This window comes from Phyllobates terribilis, unplaced genomic scaffold (genome assembly GCF_046119375.1).
Source record: "Phyllobates terribilis strain yellow unplaced genomic scaffold, ASM4611937v1 Scaffold_8__6_contigs__length_399053987, whole genome shotgun sequence".
NCBI classification, from domain to species: domain Eukaryota; kingdom Metazoa; phylum Chordata; class Amphibia; order Anura; family Dendrobatidae; genus Phyllobates; species Phyllobates terribilis.
Genome location: NW_027362768.1, coordinates 304,764,210 through 304,784,409, shown reverse-complemented (window position 1 = coordinate 304,784,409; position 20,200 = coordinate 304,764,210).

Here is a 20,200-nt window from a genome sequence, read left to right as displayed (position 1 = left end):
ATACTGACCTCCATCAGGTTGCAAACTGAATATCATTTTTTTCTGCATCTACCTCAGAAAAAAAATTTGGGCTTCTAGCAGTGTGTGGGACTTGTTCTATTAGTCCATCTATACTGACCTCCATCAGGTTGCAAATTGAATATAATTTTTTTCTGCATCTACTTCTGAAAAAATATTTGGGCTTCTAGCAGTGTGTGGGACTTGGTCTATTAGTCCATCTACACTGACCTCCATCAGGTTGCAAATTAAAAATAATTTTTATCTGCATCTAGCTCTGAAAAAATATTTGGGCTTCTAGCAGTGTGTGGGATTTGGTCTATTAGTCCATCTATACTGAGCTCCATCAGGTTGCAAATTAAAAATAATTTTTATCTGCATCTAGCTCTGAAAAAGTATTTGGGCTTCTAGCAGTGTGTGGGACTTGGTCTATTAGTCCATCTATACTGACCTACATCAGGTTGCAAATTGAATATCATTTTTTTCTGCATCTAGCTCTGAAAAAATATTTGGGCTTCTAGCAGTGAGTGGGACTTGTTCTATTAGTCCATCTATACTGACCTCCATCAGGCTGCAAATTGAATAGATTTTTTTTCTGCATCTAGCTCTGAAAAAATATTTGGGCTTCCAGCAGTGTGTGGGACTGGGTCTATTAGTTCATCTATACTGACCTCCATCAGGTTGCAAATTAAAAATAATTTTTATCTGCATCTAGCTCTGAAAAAATATTTGGGCTTCTAGCAGTGTGTGGGACTCATTGTATTAGGCCATCTATACCAAGCTCCACCAGCTTTGAAATTAATAATAATTTTTAGCTGCATCTAGCCCTGAAAATAATTTTTCCCAATAGTGTTAGCAATAGAAATATGGGGCGCGCGCCTGGCTAACAAAAATATACGCTTCATAACACAAAACACCAGCCTAGCGCACTGCATTAATAAGATGGCATCATCGTCTCTCCCAGTGCTAGGCCTACTACGCAGGCTAGCATTCCTGTGCCTAAAACACAATGTATGGGTCCGCGCTAGCCACTATGCTGAGGGGTATAAAGCTGCTGCTAACGCTTTATAACAATTCAATTGGCAGATTTTCACAGAGCTCTTCCACAACGCCCACCCATCGGGCAACAGTTGCCCACCCTCCCTATGGGATCTAGTGGCGAATAGTTGATGCCATTAATCAGAGCGTCAGTTGCCCCGTCAACGTGGCAAGCATACGGTAAGGCATGGGAAGAGTGGACACGACTAGTAGCAGGCAGTCCGGTTGACCAATGTGAACAAGCCAGATCACAAGTCACCATAGAATTTCTCCACCAGCTAATGATGAGGGGCATATCAGGAGCGTCAGCGCAGCGGTGTCTGACCGGAGTAGCATTTCACTTCCAACTACTGAATTGGGGAGATGTGACAAAGATTCATCATCAGACAATCCATAAAAGGGTGGAAAAGGGGTCAGCCAAGTCAGGAATGTAGACGTCCCGTCCCGTGTCACTAAAACTGATTTCTCACATCATATCCCTAACACCATTAACATGACACTCACAATTTGAAGCAACACTAATGTCTACTGCATTTGTGATCGCCTTCTTCGGGGCGCTATGTATAAGCAAATTAGTCCCTCAATCCAAAATTACCACCAGTGGAGGCTTATTACACCAGGACGTAGTCATAGCCAATAATGCAATACGTCTACGCATACACCAATCGAAAACGGTTCCAGCGGGCAGGGGTACTTGGGTACTTCTACAACCCACAAACGGTACACTGAGTCGGGTAACAATAGTAAAAACATATCTAACCATCAGATCACAAAGTAATTTCTTCCTATCACACATTGATGGAACGCCATTATCAAGATACCTGTTCCAAGCTATATTTAATAAATGCATAACATCGGCAGGGAACCACCCCAAAGATTACGGGACACACTCATTCCGCATAGGTGCGGCCACGGAAGCAGCAAGAGCAGGACTGTCAGAAACGGAAGTTCAGAGGATAGGGAGATGGCGATCCACGTGTTTGGCGAGATACATAAGACCGGACTTGTTATCCTAACGTGGTTTGTTTCTTTTACAGGTGACGTTAAGCCAACAGTGTGAGTGATAGGCCACTCGTATATATATTGGGCACAAAAAAGGGCGAAAGTCCGCCCAGGCGGGAGGAAATTAGAGTTTCATAACACATATATCAACTGGAGAGGTATTAGAGGCCTCCTATGGCCAAAGGTACTAATGGAGGCAATCAAGGTAGGGAGAGAGGCAAGAGGTCCGGTCATCTTAGTTATACAGGCCGGGAGAAACAACCTAGGTCATCACAAGAGCGCATAACTAATGGCAATAATGAAACTAGACACTGAGCGCTTCAGAGAATTTTTCACAAAATTAGCTATAGAATGGTCAGAGATTGTGCCGATAGCGGTATGGCAAGGTGCGCGAGACATCACGGCCATCGAATGGACAAGGCGGGTAATAAATATTCGGATGGCAAAATTTAGAAGAGACAGAGGCGGTGTAGTGATACGACACCGACAACTGGAAGGAGATAAAGCAGGCCTCATACGGCCCGACGGTGTTCACTTAATAGATATTGGACTGGACATATTCCTGTCAGGACTCCAGGACGGAGTGGAACAAGCGTTAAGAGTGATGGGTGGGGGTCAGAGTCCTGCATACGAGTACGCTGGATCCTCCGTGGCCTGGAAATAGAAAGGACATGTTGGAGAGTTACACTTGTTGGCCAACTTGCCGGAGTGGGGACCCAGGGCATGCTGCAACAAGCTGAATTATTTTAGAAATAAAATGCCTTTCTAATGGAATGAGTATAAAGAGTTAATAAAGCTGTGACCGATCCTCACCCATCCAGTTGTAAGAGTTACATTATTGTATTGTCCATGAAAGGGGGGCGGTAGGGGGGCTGAGCGTCTGGGTTTGGTTGGGGGTCCCCACAGTCTGCCTAGGCTAGATTCATTTAAAAATTCTTATTAGATACACAGGCGGTGCAGCTTGCTTCGCAGCTGGGCTACTACGCCCAAAGTATTGCCTAGGCTAGATGCAGTTAAAAATTCTACGCTGACAGCAGACACTGAAGATTTGGAGCAGACCTCTGAGTAAACAGCTCTTCAGACTCAACCATCTGTGTTACCCCAAGCCATAGTGTATGTAGTTTCTTACAGTTAAAAGTGGGGGGGTGCGACCCAACCCACCTGGAATTGACGATGCCAACGTCACGTAAGACACAGCAAGGGGACTCCCAAAATTGTGGCACAGACACCACTTAACCCTAGAACGCATACCTGTGGCCTTGCAGGCCGGCCCAGTTAATTGTTTTCTATTTTCTGCAAGATTACTTTAGTTAGAATTTTGAAACTCTAGGTATTCTTCATGTATATAGTTGTTTGTCATTTGAGTTTGAGTTATTCCATGTTATTTGCACACGGGCCTAAAGGGCCCCAGGTATGTGAAAGTGTAGATTTTTATGGTCATGCTTTCTAGGGTTAAGTGGCATCAATTGCCCCACTGTTGCTTAAAACGGTTGGTGAGGTGATTTTACCAAATCCCCAAGCTTTTAGTCTCCCAAGGATGACACAGGGGTAGAAATGTCCTTGCGAATCCATGATTTGTTCATCTTTATGAACGTGAGTCTGTCTACATTCTCAGTGGACAGCCGCGTGCGCTTATCTGTCAGCACACCACCAGCAGCGCTGAACACACGTTCAGAGAGAACGCTGGCTGCATGGCATGACAAGATCTCCAAGGCGTGAGTGGCGAGCTCCGGCGATTATTCCAGATTGGAATACCAAAATGAGCAAGGGTCCAGTGACACAGTCATGGCTTCGATGTTCACTTGGAGATTCTCCTGTACCGTCCTCTCTAGGCATTGACTATGTGTCAGACTTCTTGTCTCCTGTGGCCTTGCAAAGGATGGTCTAAAAAAGTGGTGAAACGATTCCACAAAATTGCTGTTACCAGCAGATACTGTGTTACTGTTACTGTTTGAGTGATGAAGACTCGACAGTCCCACCGTTGGCAAGTTAGAACTGTGAGATTCACTACGTGCACCACTGGTGTTTTGTGGAAAAGCACATGTAAGATTCTGCAACAGCGTCTGCAAATACTCCTGCATTCGTCAATACCTTTTTATGGCAGGAATTATTTCGGCAAACATACTTTTGTACCGGGGATCTAAGAGTGTGGCAACCCAGTAGTCGGGATTACTTCGAATTCTGACAATCCGGGGGTCATGTTGCAGGTAGTGCAGCAAGAAGGCACTCATGTGTCTTGCGCATCCAGAAGTACCAAGTCCTTGTTGTGTTGGTAGCGAGGTAAGAATCATGCTTCCTTCCTCTGCCCTCTCCCTCCAACCTCGCACAACAGAAATGTGATCAAGGTCTCCCTCATCTGATGAGTCTTCCATGCCCATCGCCAGTTCGTCCTCCACTTCTTCCTCGGCTCCTGCACCTTCCTCAACAGTTTGGCTGCTACCATGCGCCCTGGTTAATCCCTCTCCCCCACCCTCCCATGCCTGCCGCCTTGGTGCTGCCAACCGTCTGGACCTTGGAGATGTTATCCCTTCCGCATACGACTCCTCCTCTACTTCCTCCACCTCCTCTTGTCCCACCACCTGACTCTGAATTCTGTTTAATGTGTGCTCCATCATGTAAATCACCGGAATAGTCATGCTGATAATGGCATCGTCGTCAGCACTAAACATCTTCGTCGCCATTTCAAAACTGTGCAGAAGGGTGTTTGGCGCCCCTGAGGGTTCAGTCGCCACAGAGTTACTGCATCTCACCCAGAGGTGTGGTATCTCACCCTCAGGTAAGGAAGGCGTATGGCTCGGGACCCTGACTCCTGCATCCAACACATACCCGCAGTGGGGGTAGGGCGAGATTGCTCCTAAGGGAGAGCACAGTCCCAGGTCCCTAGCTGGTTTGAGGGTCCTATGTAGTGGGTGCTTAGGGGAGCAGCTTAGGGGAGCACATGACAAGGAGAGTATAAATAGGAAGCCATCTTAGAAAGAGCAAGCCAGACAGAGGAGGAAAAGTGACAGGAGCAGAGACTAGGCATGAGCTCTGCTCCGGAGGCGGGCCTAGCCTGGGAGGCCCAGGACTGAAGGAGAGAAAAGAGGAGTGGGAGCTGGAAGGCTACAGGAACCGAAGGGACCCTACGGCTACGGGCCATGCAGAAGGCCACCCGTACTCCCGCTGCTACCAGGAGGTAGAGGGGTCAGGCCAGATAAGGGGAACCGGTCCCTCAACTAGCGGAGAAACAGCAAGGCTCAACTAGAAACCGGAGGCTGCTGCATTTCATGTACTGCAGGCCAAAGTCCACACCAGTCTCACTAAGAAGGTAGCCACATAGGACCCAGGGGATGGAACACACGTCACCCGCCAAGGCCCGAGGATACCGGATAGAAGTGTCACTGGGTGTGAGGTGCAGGGAGAAGGCCAGAGAAATAACACACAGAAGGGGGTCCTGCTAAGTACTCCGGAGCTATCTGGGGGTGGACTGAGCCCCTCACTGAGTATGCACAGCACGATGGGGGAGATTGCTCTGGTACCTGTAATCTGGACTACAACAACTGTGAGTAATATCTTGAGACGGCATCACACGGACTCTGTGTTCATTACTGACTCCCTGCACTACAACCACCATCATCCACCCACACTGCCCTGAAGCTACACTCTTCCTGTGGTGAGTAATAATACCGTTGCTGCAAAACCACCAGCTTCAGAGGACTGTTCCGCAGCGACGGCCCCTTTGGCCGCACTCCACAGGTGGCGTAGTCAGACATTATAAAATCCATATATACAAATTACCCTTGGATTGACCGCCCTGGGTCACGGACTGGGTCACCGCCACAGTGACTACAACCCCCAGCGTCTACCGGCCCGGCTCAGGGTACCCCATGGCCCAGGGGGCGCGTCAACTTCATAGGTCCCTGATCTGAGACCACTCCTGCAGCGTGATTTGCCCCACCTCTGGATCTCGTTGGCCCAGGCTATACGTCAGAACGTATTGCACCAGGGCTTGTCGGTGCTGCCACAGTCGCTTCAACATGTGCAGAGTTGAATTCCACCGTGTCGGCACATCGCATTTCAGCCAATGAACTGGCAGGCCCAACGACTTCTGTAGAGATGTAAGTCGTTGAACTGCGGGATGCGAACGGCGGAAGTGAGCACACAGCGACCGTGCCCTCTGCAGAAGGCCATCTAGTCCGGGATAGTGGGCTAAAAATTGCTGGACAACCAGGTTCAACACGTGAGCCATACAAGGCACGTGTGTGACATTGCCCCGGCGAAGTGCCGCACCCAGGTTTGCAGCATTGTCGCATATGGCCTTCCCTGGTTGCAGGTCCAGTGGAGACAACCTTTCATGAAACTGGGTCTCCAGAGCTGACCACAACTCCTCAGCTGTGTGACTCACATTTCCCAGACATTTCAAAGTAAACACTGATGCCGTTGAGCCCTGCTGCCAGCATAGTAAGGAGGTGTGCAGGATTCCTTCTGCGCAGTTAGAAAGCAGATGGCATTACCAGACAGGCTTTGGGAGCAGGTGGAGGACCGAGAGGAGGTTGAGGAGGCAGAAGCAGTGGAGGAACTTCGAGATAAAGAGGATTGACGCACAACTCGTGGGGACGGTAAGACTTGGACAGCAGCCCCTTGTCCTGCTGTCACCATAGTTACCCAGTGCCCAGTCAGCGACATGTAACGCCCCTGTCCATGCCTTCTCGTCCAAGTGTCTGTGGTGAAGTGCACCCTGTCACACACAGAGTTTCTCAAAGAAGCGGTGATGTTGTGTGCGACATGCTAGTGGAGCGCAGGCACACCTTTCTTTGAGAAGTAGTGCCGACTGGGCATCTGGTACTGGGGCACTGTGACGGACCTAAGGTCTTGAAAATCCTCTGTGTCCTCCAGGTGGAAAGGCAGCATTTCTGTAGCCAACAGCTTGCATATGGTGAAATTCAACCTCTTAGCTTTCTCATGGCTAGGAGGAAATGGTCTTTTACTTTTCCACATCTGAGGGACCGAGGGCTGGCTGTTGTGCTTAGACGGTGTTGAGTAGGGTGTCCCCGGCAAACTGACGGTCTGTGAGGAAGATGCAGGCGGACATGTTAGGTTGCCTTGATCCAAAGGTGGTGCTCTCGATGTCGGAGAGCGCTCAACACTAGCAGGTGTTTCCACTTCCCAATGAACTGACGACCTGCCAATCACACTGGCTGTTGCGGGTAAAGAGGTGGCAGGTCTGCGTCCAAAAACATGTGTGACTGCTGTCCCCCCAGTCACAGAGGATGAAGAGGCTGTGGATGCACAAGATGGGGCACACGGTGGATGGCCCAGCCGGTTAGGCCGCATTGTAGCACAGTGAGCTTCCCACTGCAACTTATGCTTCATATCCATGTGACGGTACATGCATGAAGTACTCAAACTATGGATTTTTTGGCCTCTACTTAGCTTTTGCTGACAAATATTACAGATAAAATGAGTTGGGTCATCCTTATCGATCTGAATAAATGCCCAGGCTATGCAAGGCTTAGAGCACATGTGACCTGAAGAGCCACTACGACTTGTGGTCAGAGGCAGAGTTGTGGTTGAGGATGCAGTTGTTGACGTGCTTCCAGTACTCCGTCTCTGTTCAGGAAGGCGCAACCTAACCTCGTCGTCAATAGCATCTGTGATGCCCCGCTGCGCTTGGTATCACAGATCCTAGAAGAGTGCATTGATGGAATCCTCCACAAGAGGCCCCCATAAACATTCACACATCTCCACCTTCCACCTCAGACCAGCAGAGGGAGCCCGTTAGGGATATAAATAGGGAAGGTGGAGCTAGGCAGTTCAGTTCCTCTGAAGAGTTCCTGCAGTAGAGAAGCCTAAGAGAGGTCAGTCTGCAGTGGAGCTCAGTCTAGTCTAGAGAACGCAGTTAATAGCTCAGCAGTGGAGCACGAGGCTCCTGCTTGCTAGATTCAGGGAGCCCAGATAGAGCTTAAGGTGTGCCGGTGCCGTAAGATCAGTGAAGCGCGGCAAGCTGCCGTTAGTGTGTATAGCCTAGTGAGGGCCCGAGTAGGCCGAAGGCGAGTGGCGAGTTAGTACATAAGGGGAAGAGGAGCTTAACCAGCTCACCCCGAAGCATTTACCGGACACAGGATCCGAGCTTACCGGTATCTCTATGACCCAGTAAGGCATAACCGGAATCCCTGGAGAACTACAAGTCCCAGGATCGCTAAGGTGCTGATATGTAAGAGAGCCAGGAGACGCTTAGGCCCCGCATACTGGGAGCGTGAACTCCAAGAGAAGGCCCTACCACAAGGTCAGCCAGCGCAGGACAGAGACAAAGTTAGGCCTAGCTCCAGGCAGGTCAGAAACTTACTACGCAGAGGCAAGAAACAGGAGGCCCTACACCCGCTCATTGGGGAGGATCCTGATATGCACCCTTCACCCTACAGTGCTCCGGGATGTGCCTGAATTTCCACCAGTAAAAGGTACTGAAGTGACTACCGTGCCTCAGTGGACTGCTGCAGCGCTGGTGCTTGTCACCAGATACCACAGGTGGCGTCATGAACTCTTATAAAATTAACAATTATCCACCCTTTTAAAGAGAGACCCCAGGGTACGGGCCAGGGAGCCGACCACCGCGACATCCCCAAGGCCAGGCAAATGCCCGGGTACCGAGTCATCCCCATCCCCAGGGCTAGTCACATCCTCCTCCACCTCCTCTGCTGACCTCATCGACTGGCTGACTGTGGGTTGACAGTAAGTGGGATCTCCAACCTCGTCATCATCACCCTGTGTGTTATCACACCCGTCGTCCTCAGAGCCAACCTCTTCCTGCCCTGACCGAAAAGTCAAGTTGTCGCTCCAATCAGGTATTTGAGTCTCATCATCGTCTTCATCATTGTCTCCACCAACAGGAGTTACAGTTTGGGAACAAGGGTCTACATTATGCTCAGAACCTTGTTCATCTGGTCCTGGATCCGACTTATAAAGATTCTGGGCATCAGATCAGATCATTTCCTCATCTGGATTAACAGAAGCTCTGGAGCAGACCTCCGTTTCCCAGGCTATAGTATGAGTAAACAGCTGTGCAGACTCAACCATCTGTGCTACCCCATACTTAGACGGGCAGCTGGAGACTTGGGAGCTGTGAGGAAGCTAGTGCGATTGGGGTGACACCTCTGAGGACTGGAGTATTTGTGATGTTGAAATTGAGGTGATGGAGAGCCCACTTGAAGGAGCACTTGATATCCGTTGAAGCACCTGCTGTTTTTGTGCCTCATTTAGAATTTGTAGCGATGGGCGTGTCCGTAGGAATGGGATCGTATCACATTGTCCACGAAAAGAAGTCGACATCTTAGTTTGGCTGGAAGATGGTCTTCCTTCTGCAGATGTTACTCCCCCCCCACCGTGGGGGGCCTCGACCCACCGGCGGACAGGCACCAGTATTGGGATAGGGCGGCTGGCCGTCAGGGTCCACCGCGGCTCTGGCACAAACCCGGCGACACAGAGGTGGCACGGGCAGGAACGGACTGGCCGTGTCGGCTTCTCACTTTTTGGATTTTAGAAGGGCATGACATGCCTATATCTGTGTCTCCCCCTCCTTTTACTCCTCCACCTCTTTTCTTTTCGCATGACTATATGTACTTGTCACTTTTCCATGTGTTAGTTGTGTCTTCTGAGCAGTTTGTCAGCTTTTGGACACCTTTGAAGGTGTTTTCTATGTGTTTCTATGTGTTTTTGTTTGACTGCCATTGGTTTTAACGGTGTTCGAAGGTGTTCGACGAACAGTTCGACGAACAGTTCGGCGAACACACGGGTGTTCGACGAACCGAACTGAACTCGAACACTACGGGGGTGGCTCAACACTAGTCACAAGGTTGCTGCTGCCAGAAGCTTCTGACGGAAGCAGGAGTGGGGGGATGGTTTCGGACTCCAGGCAAGTAGGACGAGGCACCCAGTGGTGCGGGGGCTCTGCTGACATTTTCTGAAAGCCAGGAGTCCGGCGCTTTTCATACTTTCTAATGCGGTGGACTCCGGAAAAATGGCTGCCGGAGTCAAGGGACTATAGATGGTTTACCGGGGTGGTCTCCCTTGGATACAGCGGGCCGTGGACAAAGAACACGACCATACAACTCGTGAAGGAACTATTCTTTACAGAAAACGAAGCCTGAGTTCTTCCAACAAACCTTTACTATGGGGTTAGTAATGGGGTGTCTTATAGATGCCCTCCATTACTAACCTGGGCTTCATGTCAGCTGCCAATACAAGGCTGACATGAACCCCAACCTTATTACCCGACTTGCCACCGCACCAGGGTAAGTGGGATGAGCTAAGGCTAAGCGCCAGATTTTGTGTATTTTAAGCATGCGTAATTTCTGGGGCCTCTGAGGGCTGATATTATTAGCCTCAGAGGGAGCCAGTACCCATGGCCCCTTCCCTGGCTATTAATATCAGCTCACAGGAGTCTGTTTAGCCTTTACTGATTAGATTTTATAGGGGGAACCTACGTCAATTTTTTTCAGGGGTCCCCATGTAATCTAGCCAGTAAAGGCTAAGCAAACAGCTGTGGGCTGTTATTAATAGCCAGGGAACATTTTTGCCCCTTCCCCATCTCTGCTACAGAAATTGACATGCTGCGGGTGAGTTTATGAAATAAAATGAAGAATTAAATAAAAAAAATGTCATGGACTCCCCCATCATTTTCATAATCAGCAGAGGGAAAACCAATCATTGTGGGCTGATATTACTAGCCGGGGAAGGGGCCATTAGCCAAAAATGTTCCAGGATTCCACAGCAAGAATAAAGTCTTTTATTTTAAAAAAAATCCAGACTATTTTTTACATATTTATTTAAAAATAAAAAAACACAGTTATACTCACATAATGCCTAAACCACTGAAGCCATTGTCACCTGTAAAAAAAAAACAGAAAATAAAAACAACCATATCCCTCACCTGTCCGTCGTGATGGCATAATCCCAAGTGTTCCATGGCAATCAGATCATTTGTAGGACAGCCACATCAGCAGTCACTGATGTGACTACTCTACAAGACAGCAGGCTACACACTGACACAGGAGAGTAATCACTCCCAAGTCAATGTATAGCGCTGAGCTGCTGGGAGTGAGGTCACCAGAGTTCAATCAGCTGATGAGCCCCGGTGACCTCACTCATGGCACCACTGCTGCATGGGGATTTTCTCACTCAGAGGTTATGCCCTAAGGAAGGTCACCGGGTCAATTATGCTCCTGTCAGTGTATCGCTCCTCAAGAGTCCAGAGAGGATGTGATGCTGCTTCAGCCAAGTTCCAAGTAGAAATGAGTATAACCGGCGATGCCCACCTGGAGAGACCAGGTATATATACACCCAGGCCAGAGGGAGGGTCCTAAACACAGCCTTCAATCTAGAAAGCTGTCTGCAATTCCAAACGTGGAGATCTCCTACAAGCCACTGCAGGGCGACTGTCTGTCACCTCCGACACACCTGTGACAGTACAACCCCCCTCTACGAGTGACCTCCAGACACTCAGGACCGGGTTTCTCAGGAAAAGATGTGTGAAAAGAGCAAACCAATCTGGGAGCATTCACCTCTGACGCTGAAACCCATGTCCTCTCCTCTGGACCATAGCCTTTCCAGTGCACCAAGTATTGTAGAGAATGACGTTGGAGATGGGAATCTACTATCCTCGAAATCTCGAACTCCAAATTACCATCAACCATTACTGGGGGCAGTGGTAGAGGTGAGGGCTCAATAGGTTCTATGTACCTTTTGAGTAAGGACCTGTGGAACATATTGTGAACCTTAAGGGCCAGAGGAAGTTCAAGACGAAACACTGCTGGGTTAATGACGGTGGTAATTTTGTAGGGACCAATAAACCTAGGTCCCAGCTTCCAAGAAGGAACTTTCAATCTTTTATTCTTGGTAGACAACCACACAAAGTCATTCACATTCACGTCCAGACCTGGCAAGCGTTTCCTGTCAGCCATACGTTTAAACCTGTCAGCCATGGTCTTCAAATTACACAGAACTCCCTGCCACACCGAGGAGAGTGATGACGCAAACCGTGCCTCTTCTGGAACTCCTGAAGCTCCTCCCCCACTGAAGGTACCAAACTGTGGATGATAACCATATGCACCGAAAAACGGTGACCTGGCAGTGGATTCTTGACGATTATTGATGGCAAATTCTACCAGCGGTAAGTAGAATGCCCAATCCTTCTGATTTTCAGAGACGAAACACCTGAGGTATGTCTCCAAGTACTGATTGACCCGCTCGGTCTGACCATTTGACTGAGGGTGGAAGGCAGAGGAAAAGGACAGCTGCACCCCCAGTCGAAAACAGAAAGCCTTCCAGAACTTGGAAACAAACTGAGTCCCTCGATCAGACACCACATCGGAGGGAACCCAAATTGTATTTCAAGCTTTGTCCCTACTCCTCCGGTAATGAGGAGCAACGGGTTGGCATTGTGATCTCTCAACGACAGGGAGATCCTCAGTCGTGGGCGTTTTTATTACTGCAGGATTTGGTTTGTCTCCAATCTGTGGAGGTTTTTTTTGGAGCTCTTGCCCTCATCTATGATGACTCTGACCGAGTCACCTTGGCTGAGTCTAAGCTACGTCACCTTCAGCAGGGTATTCGGTCAGTGGAAACATACAGTTCGGAATTCCATAGATGGGCAATGGATTAAAAATGGAATGACTCAGCCCTTAAATGTCAATTTTGTGAGAGACTAGCGGAAAGGTTGAAAGATGCCTTGGCTGTTTATGATACCCCTCAGTCCTTGGAGTCTTTGGAGGCCTTCTGGATAGACGGGTGTGACCTCCTTCTCCAGGGCCTTCTTGTCGGGGTTGTGTACCTTTGCCAAGGGAGCGGTCTGGAGGTGAACCAGTACTGGGGGAGGAGGAGGAACCTATGCAGTTAGGGGGTGTCTCTACATCATACATCTCCCCGGAGATTCGCAAGAAAAAAGGCGTATGTTTTTTTTGTGGGAAAAAGGGACACTTTGTTGGGACCTGTTCTTCAATACTTAAACAAAAGAGACTCGATTAACTCTCGGTAGTTTGGAGTAGGATAAATGTGGCGCCCCTGCGGGTCCAGTTGCCACTGAGGTACTGCATCTCAGCCAGAGGTGTGGTGCCCCACTCTCAGGTAAAGAGGGAGCTCTACCCGGGACCCAACCACTCATATCCAACACTACCTCACTTCATAAGGGAAGGTTCAGATAGCTCCTAAGTGAGAGCACAGGCCTGGTCCCTGTCAGGAGGCCCAGGAGGAGAGTGAGGAGAGAACACCGGAGCAGTGAGAAAGGCTCCAGAGATAGAAGGGATCCTAGGGGCACGGCGAGTGCGGGATGCCACCCGAGCGCCCAAGATCACGCTGATCGTGGAGGGATCAGGCCGCAGTAGGGGACCAGCCCCAGACTAGTGGAGTACTTTAAGGCTCAGCTAGCAAACCGGAGGTTTCGGTATCTTCATGTGCCGTAGCCAAAATCCACACACAATTGCTGAAAAGGTGGCCATATAGGACAAAGGGGACAGACCGGACTTCGCCCAACAAGGCCCGAGGCCACTGGCTCAGGACACTGTGTGTGAAGCACAGGGCAGGAGGGAGAGAGCCAGCGCAGGGAGACAACCTGAAGAGGTACACAGAAAGGGGTCCCGTTCAAGTGCACCCAAGTTATCTGAGAGTTGGCTGGATCACTTCCCCGGAGGACACAGGACAACGTGGGCGGTTATAATCTGGCAGTTGTAACCTGGAGCATCTTGATAACTGTGAGTAAATACTTGAAGACTGCACCCCGCTGTATCCTTCACTTAAATGCTACGTCACCTGCCTTGCACTACACCAACAACATCTACCTCATCAATTCCTATATACTGCCCTGGGGCTTAGCTCTGCCCGTGGAGAGCTGAACCATCTTTGCTGCGTCACCAACAGCCCCAGTGGATCTGAACAGCAGCGGGGGCCATCTATAGCCGCATACCAAGGGTGGCGTCACAAACTTTATTCCCCTTTTCTTTATTCCCCCAATTGACTTTCATTGATTGACAGCCCTGGGCCACGGACCGGGTCACTACCTCAAATAGAACCGACCGGCCCGGCTACTGAGTGCCCCATGGCCCCAGGGGGCACGTCATAAACAAGGGGTGCATTTTTGGCCAAATTGACGTTCCCACTTTGTCCTGACTGCAGAGGTGATGCTAGAGAGCAAAATCGAAAAAAATTCTGTGTATGTTGACAGTGGAGCCAGGGTCAGCATGGTTGATGCTGAGTTTGTGAAAACTCATGGTCTCGCTTGCTGTGCTTTAGCTGAGCCTATTTCCATCTTTGCCATTGACTCGGCGCCACTTGCACAGAAAGCATTTACTCTGATTGTACAGAATGTGAAACTGAGGGTGGGGTCAGTTCATTGTGAAATCATTCCTTGCTATGTTTTGGAGAATCTCCCTACTCTGATTGTTTTAAGCATCCCCGGGCTTGTTAAACATAATCCGTTGGTGGATTGGCAAACCGGGGAGATTATTGAATGGGAAGATTACTGCCATGAGAACTGTCTGAATGTTTCTATTGCTGCTGTCTCTACGAAGATACTGCCTGCTTTTCTGTCTGGTTTTGAGGACATTTTTTCTGAGAAGGGGTGTCAGGATTTGCCTCCTCATCGTGCTTATGACTGTCCTATTAACCTAACCCCCAGAGCTAAACTACCCAAGTCCAGACTGTATAATCTTTCTGGCCCTGAGAGACAAGCCATGAAGGATTTCATTGCAGAAAGACTGGAGAAGGGACATATCAGACCCTCATCTTCACTCGTGGCGGCAGGGTTCTTTTTTGTGAAGAAAAAATATGGCGGTCTACGTCCCTGTTTAGATTTCCAGGAATTAAATCAAATTACCATTCGTGATCCATACTCTCTTCCTCTGATTCCTGATTTGTTCAGCCAGATTGTGGGAGCTAAGGTATTCTCCAAGTTGGATTTAAGGGGAGCCTACAATCTGGTTAGAATCAGAGAAGGGGACGAATGGAAGACAGCATTCAATACCCTGGAAGGTCATTTTGAGAGTCTGGTTATGCATTTTGGCTTGACCAATGCACCTGCGGTATTCCAGCATTTCATAAATTATATTTTTCATCATTTGGTGGAGAGATTTATGGTGGTCTATCTAGACGATATTTTGGTTTATTCACCTGATTTTGAGACCCATCGGGGGCATGTTAAGCAGGTGCTCCAGATATTAAGGGATAACAAACTCTATGACAAACTAGAGAAATGTGTTTTCGCTGTTCAGGAGGTGCAGTTTTTGGGGTATTTGTTGCCATCTTCAGGTTTTCGGATGGATCCTTAGAAGATCCGTGCAGTCCTTGACTAGGAACATCCCGAGAACCTGAAGGCCCTACAATGTTTTCTGGGCTTTACTAATTTTTACAGGAAATTCATCCAAAATTACTCTTTTGTAGTGAAACCCCTTACTGACATGACTAAGAAGGTGTCTAATTTTTCCAAATGGTCGGATGCTTCCCTCCAGGCTTTTCTTCCTTAAAGAATCATTTTGCCACTGCACCTATACTCAGTCAACCCGATGTTTCTCAACCCTTTATTGTGGAGGTCGATGCTTCGGATGTCTGGGTTGGGGCTGTGTTAGTGGAGAAAAGACACTACATAGTAAACGAGCACACCTCCAATAGAGAAAAAGGAAAACATTTTATTGGACAACACATAATAAAAACATTTAAAAAAGGCCATGAAATGGCATACAAACTGTCCCACGCATGACGAATGTCAATGAGCAAACAATTGTTAACACCCCAAAATATGTTCAGGTATAATGATCAATAGAAGATACTAGATAATAAAACAATGTATCATCTGGAACTCCCCAATAATGCACAAAGAAGAATAAGATATATATTAACAAGTAAATAACTTGTAAAATGCAACATGCACAGAAATAAGGGGCAACCTCAATATAGATGAGCAGAGACACATATCGCAATAAATGCCAACCCCAATAAGATAACCTTCATAATAAAAGGGAATGTGAGACCATGAACCCGATGCGGTCACAGATGGAGGATAACCCAAACCACTGGGAAAACAAAATGCTCAAATGTTGGATTGGAAGATCCAAAAATAGTAATAATTCGTCTCCCAAAGGGGTGTATGCAGCATGCGTCCTAACAGAACGATGAGTTGGTACCTAGAGCACCAGCTCGTATGAAAGGGAAGGGGGCCTGAATAGCGTCAGCGGAGGACAGAGAAAAGCCCCACGCGTATCGCCGTGACCCACACGGCTTCGTCAGGGGAAACCCAATTATGCTCCTGTCAGTGTATCGCTCCTCAAGAGTCCAGAGAGGACGTGATGCTGCTTCAGCCAAGTTCAAACTTGAAATGAGCATAACCGGCGATGCCCACCTGGAGAGACCAGGTATATATACACTGTAAGGCAGCGCTAATTATTATCCTGGGGGATACTCGCTTCGCTGCGTCAATCAGTGCACACACGCCATATTTCTCGGTATTTCTCAACTCAGCAGTTTATTAACTCCATAAACCGTAGTTCACACACATAAAGTCCACGAGCCCAAGTGGCAGACCGGCCCACTTGGCTCTAATTACAGCCTTCCGCAAGGTAATACTAACACAATGTCCATATAAATGTCCATAACACAAGAGTATTACCTTCGCCGGCTTCAGCTGTAACAGTCCTCTTTCCTACGCCACCGCTGTGGCTCTACGGCTTCCCACACGTGGTCTCCAGCCGTCACTCCCTTTAAGGCTTACTGGCGTATTACATATATCATACCCAGGCTTCACCCTCCAGGACGCTTGTGTGGCACTCCGAGGCTTACTGGTATCCCCCACACTTTCACACAGGGATCCAGGCTTCACCTCCACCGGAGTCCACCAGGCCTCTTGTGTGGCACTCCGAGGCTTACTGGCATCCCCCACACTCTCACACAGGGATCCAGGCTTCACCTCCACCGGAGTCCACCAGGCCACTCCAGGCCTCACACGAGCGGTGTTCCCACACACACAGGGAACAGCATCGTGCCTCTCACACGGTGCCCACACAGGAGCTCCCAATACACAGGAACTCCTACACACCGGAACACACCCACACAGGAACACACAGGGTTTATATATACTGCAGCACACACACACGCAGATAGGACCTTAACTGTGTGCAAAAGGACCTGTGTGATGTCACGGTCATGTGACCAGTCAGTTAAAGGGGAAGGTACATGGTCATTCAAACTACACTGAACCATTAAAGGGATGTCTGCTATATCACAACACCCAGGCCAGAGGGAGGTAGTCGCTGGGTCCTAAAGACAGCCTCCAATCTAGGAAGCTGTCTGCAATGCAAAACGTGGAGATCTCCTACAAGCCACTGCAGGGTGACTGGTTGTCACCTCCAACACACCCGTGACACTCTGCCGACAAGCTTTTTGGAGATGGAAATTTCATTCTCTGGCAGGACTGGGCCCCTGTCCACACTGCCAAAAGTACCAATACCTGGTTTACAAACAACAGTATCACTGTGCTTGTTGGCCAGCAAACTCACCTGACCTTAAGGTATTGTCAAGATCAAGAGGAAGATGAGAGACACCAGACCCAACAATGTAGATGAGCTGAAGGCTGCTATGCTATCTAAGCAACCTGGGCTTCCATAACACCTCAGCAGTGCCACAGGCTGATCGCCTCCATGCCACGCCGTATTGATGCAGTAATTGATGCAAAAGGAGCCCCGACCAAGTATTGAGTGCATTTACTGAACATACATTTCAGTAGGCCAACATTTGAGATTTTAAAAACATTTTTCAAACTGTTGTTATAAAGTATTCTAATTTACTGAGATAATGACTTTTGTGTTTTCATTGGCTGTAAGCCATAATCAACATTAACAGAAATAAACACTTGAAATAGATCACTCTGTTTGTAATGACTCTATATAATGAGTTTCACTTTTTGTATTGAAGAACTGAAATAAATTAACTTTTCAATGATATTCTAATTTAGTGAGATGCACCTGTATGTCGCTTACCCAATGTGCAGGGCATTGCAGTATCTTATATATCCATGATTACGACCACTAACAACTAACTAACTGTCACTATAACAGTGATCATAACCATGGATACCTAAGGTACTGCAATGCCCAGCACATGGGGTAAGAGACATAGCTAATCAGAAGAACTATACTACATTTCTAATTGGAGGTATTTGCTAATATTATTATTACACCTACTACATATTGGGATAAGATCTTGGAGATGGGAATATCCCTTTAACTTTGATTGCCTAGCAGTACTTTCAGTGCAACAGAGTCAAAGGTAACCCACTGCAACAATAGAAGGATATGATAGTTCCAAACATAACAGTGGCGTCCATTTACTTTTTTTGTAAGAGGATGGAGGAAGATTTTTTATACCTGTTACATCTTGTCAAATTACCTGTGAAATAACAATATATAATATTCCCGGTTTGTGACATCTTCGTGGACATTATTACTATGCTGAAACTATCGCAGTGTACAATAACCTTTTACTATGACCTTTTACTCACAAATTCCCTGTACTGGAGTTTGTTATTCCTGTCTTGGGACGTGACTTGCATTATACCCGTATTGTTGTAAATTTTAACTATGGTTATTTTACTGTGACATCTCTGCATCCTCACTGACCATTATTTCTGTACTATTCTGTACTACGACATCGCCTTGTGCATTATTTCTCTACTGCAACATTGATGTGACCATGTTTCCTATTCTATTCCTTCTCTTCAGTCATTTCCACTGTGCTATCCCTTCACTATGTTCCCTATACCATAAATTTGACATCACTTCTTTACTTCTTTCCTGTCTTTAAAATACATCAGTCAATACAATACAATACAAACAACAGGCATTATTAAATAGATTTCTTTGACTTGATGGAGTACTTTCTAAATGCATGTAAGAATGGCTGTATAATCCTTTTCAAAAGTTTCCCTGCCTAATATTTAGATGAACATTTTATAGCTGAAAGGCTTATTTTTATATTTTTAGTTTAAGATTATACGTTCATATCTGATATGGATTTTCAAAGTAAATACACCAGCCTGAACAGGTCTAAGACGTTTATTTAATCATGTATGCAGTTTATATATTGAAATCTGGTGACAGATCTGCTTCCATAGTAATATTTTTATGTTGATTATCTCTTTGATATGATACTACTATGTGCAATCATCCATACTCTATGATATCACTGTGTGCATTTTCAAGGATGTACAGTAATATGAAAAAGTTTGGGCACCCCTATTAATCTTAAGCTTAATGTTTTCTTAAAATTGGTGTTTTTGCAACAGCTATTTCAGTTTGATATAAGTAATAACTGTTGGACACAGTAATGTTTCTGCCTTGAAATGAGGTTCATTGTACTAACAGAAAATGTGCAATCTGCATTCAAACAAAATTTGACAGGTGCATAAGTATGGGCACCTCACCAGAAAAGTGACATTAATATTTAGTAGATCCTCCTTTTGCAAAAATAACAGCCTCTAGTCGCTTCCTGTAGCTTTTAATGACTTCCTGGATCCTGGATGAAGGTATTTTTGACCATTCCTCTTTACAAAACAATTCCAGTTCAGTTAAGTTTGATGGTCGCCAAGCATGGACAGCCCTCTTCAAATGATCCCACAGATGTTCAATGATATTCAGGTCTGGGGACTGGGATGGCCATTCCAAAACATTGTAATTGTTCCTCTGCATGAATGCCTGAGTAGATTTGGAGCGGTGTTTTGGATCATTGTCTTGCTGAATGATCCATCCCCTGCGTAACTTCAACTTTATCACTGATTCTTGAACATTATTGTCAAGAATCTGCTGATACTGAGTGGAATCCATGCGTCCCTCAACTTTAACAAGATTCCCGGTGCCGGCATTGGCCACATAGCCCCAAAGAATGATGGAACCTCCACCAAATTTTACTGTGGGTAGTAAGTGTTTTTCTTGGAATGCTGTGTTTTTTTGTCGCCATGCATAACGCCTTTTTGTATGATCAAACAACTCAATCTTGGTTTCATCAGTCCACAGGACCTTCTTCCAAAAAGAAATTGGCTTCTCCAAATGTGCTTTTGCATACCTCAGCCAACTCTGTTTGTGGCGTGCTTGCAGAAACTGCTTCTTTTGCATCACTCTCCCATACAGCTTCTCCTTGTGCAAAGTGCGTTGTA